Source organism: Colius striatus, chromosome 3 (genome assembly GCF_028858725.1).
Source record: "Colius striatus isolate bColStr4 chromosome 3, bColStr4.1.hap1, whole genome shotgun sequence".
In the NCBI taxonomy this organism is placed as follows: Eukaryota; Metazoa; Chordata; class Aves; order Coliiformes; family Coliidae; genus Colius; species Colius striatus.
In genome coordinates, this window is record NC_084761.1 from 50,938,781 (window position 1) to 50,941,247 (window position 2,467).

Below are 2,467 nucleotides of genomic sequence, written 5' to 3' on the forward strand. Positions count from 1 at the left end.
CCTCCTGCCTCCATCCTTTATAGCCTTCTACAGGCTCCGTCTCCCCTGCTCCCTGTACCCCCAGGAAGAGCCCGTGCAAATTCAGAGACCGCTGGGCTGCGTGAAGCCGAGAAGTGAATGAAATGCCCCATTTAGAAATATATCAACACCTGAAAAACACCTGCTTCTAGTCTCACAATCTCTCCTACTATCTGCTAAACCTCCCCCTGCCTTCACACAGCCTGGAAAGTTCCCCCTCTCTGCCAAGAAAGGCCACCCAGTCGACCCCACCTATCAGTCTCTCTGGGCTTGATGTGTGCTGGACCATCTTGATGATGGGGTACTCGTGTGAATGATGAAGTGGATCAAAACACATAAGAGCATCTTCACTGTATTCCTAACAGCTTCCACTGCCAAATTTATCTACCTAAGAAAATTTTATGCTGCTGAATACTAAGCACAGGCTTTGGTGGGGCACTTCACAGGAGTCTCGAGAAGCACATGACGTACGGATTTATACCAGCGCTCACTGAAACACGGTGGAAAATTGGTTACTGAGATACCAGAAGCATCTAAAGTAATAGATTTGAATGCAGCAGGCTTCGGTGCACCAAAAAAAAAAAAAAAAAAAGGCACACAGAGGCCCCTGGGGTGAAGGAAAAAGGATGTGAAGGAGCCAGGGAAGCAAAGCAAGGTGAACCTGGGTTATATAGGGAAGAGCAAAGCAGCCCGTCTTTCACGGCCGCTTCCCTACAGGCGCTCTGGGGAGTGTATCTCCTTCCAGAGTACATAGGGAGGTCATGAGATCAACAAGTGGGGAGCTGGAGCTGTGAGGCTGAAGCACGAGCTATAAGAAGACGCTAGAGGTCCTTCTACACTAAGGTATGAACTAATGCCTCCTCCCTGGGAGGAAAAGCTGCTCGAGCAGAGGCAAGGGCACAGAAATGAAAAGATTCGAGGGGAAGAAAGGAAACACGTCGATGTCCTTCTTTTCAAAGCTACATTTTGCCTTCTGCCAAGTGGAGTGCTGACAGTGCCTTCATGTCAGAAAGGCTTGCTCTGGTAAGCTGCTGCACCCGGTGGCTCTCTGCCCAAGAGGTGTCAGGGCTTGTGACAGTCTGACCAGACAGAACCTGGGGGCCTGTGAGAGATGCATAGCAACTGGCAGGAGAGAGAGGAAAGAGGTGAACTCTTCAAAATGGCTTTCATACTAGAAATGTGTTTGACAAGTGTATCCATCTGTACTTCGGCCACTTCCCCCCTTTTTATCACTTCTGTAGTGGCTTACCCGTATAAAGAAAAAACAAACCAAAACCAAACCAAAACCCCTATGTGCCAAACACCCGAAGTTTAGTGTAGTGCTTGCTTATGAGGTGAGGCCAGCCCTTTTCCCAGGAGAACATCATGGAGCACTTGCAGGGTGGAGGGAATGGAGAAATCCAAGCAAATGCATGCAGCTGCCGTGATGTCCCAGGAGGAATGTCCCATGATGGATTCCAGGGAGCTGAGGATCCATGCAGTGGAAGCCCATTCCCACAGTGAATGGACACAAGTGGGTTAATCCCTCCAGAGCTGATTTGGGAGCATAGGGAAGTTGCAGCCTTTCTCTAGCCAGCTTGTCAGACTCGGCCCTCAACTGCTCAACACGGGAAGGGATACGGTGACCCAGAGGCGATCAAGCAAGGCTCAGCTGCCTGCAACCCACACCAGGCAGTGCTGCCTGCCCCAGTTTCACCGTGAAGGACACCAACTGCACCTGTCTTTCTCCACTCCAGAGTGCCAAAGCAGTACCCGCTGCACAGGCACAGCAGTACCAGGGCTCAGCATCTACTGCCTGGGCCCGGATTGTCCTGCGTGTCATGAAGGGTCAGCCAGGCCCAAGGGGACGGAACAACTGCAAGGGCAAAAGAGCCAGCCCCGAGTGCTGCTCCTCCGCCCAAGGGGTTTAACTGCACCAGGGTGCTCTGGGGCTCTGCAGTTCCAGGGCACAGTCCCAACAGAGTCAAGCAGTATCGCCCAGCACTGCCAGAGAAATGGAATATTTCTCTGCTGGTGGCAACAGCCCCCCGTCGCCTGCCCCTCGGGGAGCCCTAAGGAGCCATCTCTAAGGGGCAGGTGCCACACGCCAAGATTGAAAGCTGTCAGTAGGCAACAACTTTGTCCCAAGTACATACAAAAGACACCTGATAGTTCTCCTTTATGCTCTCGCCTCTACTCCCGTAGGAAAGCCCTCGTCTCTGGGGCTCACCGGGGCCTCTGCAGCCAGGGCGGCTGGCAAGGAGCGAGGGGGCCGCGGCGATACCGGAGTCGAGGGGCAGCCGGGACAGCGCACGAAGGGCCCGAGGCCGGCGGCGCGGACGGGCCGGCGGCCGCGGGAGGGCATCGACGCCCCGCGGCCGTGGCCGTGGCCGTGATCGGGGCCGGGCCGGCGCCGCCGGGGAGGGGTTTCCCCCCGCCGCCGCTTAAGTGCGAGCCGGGGGCGGGCGGG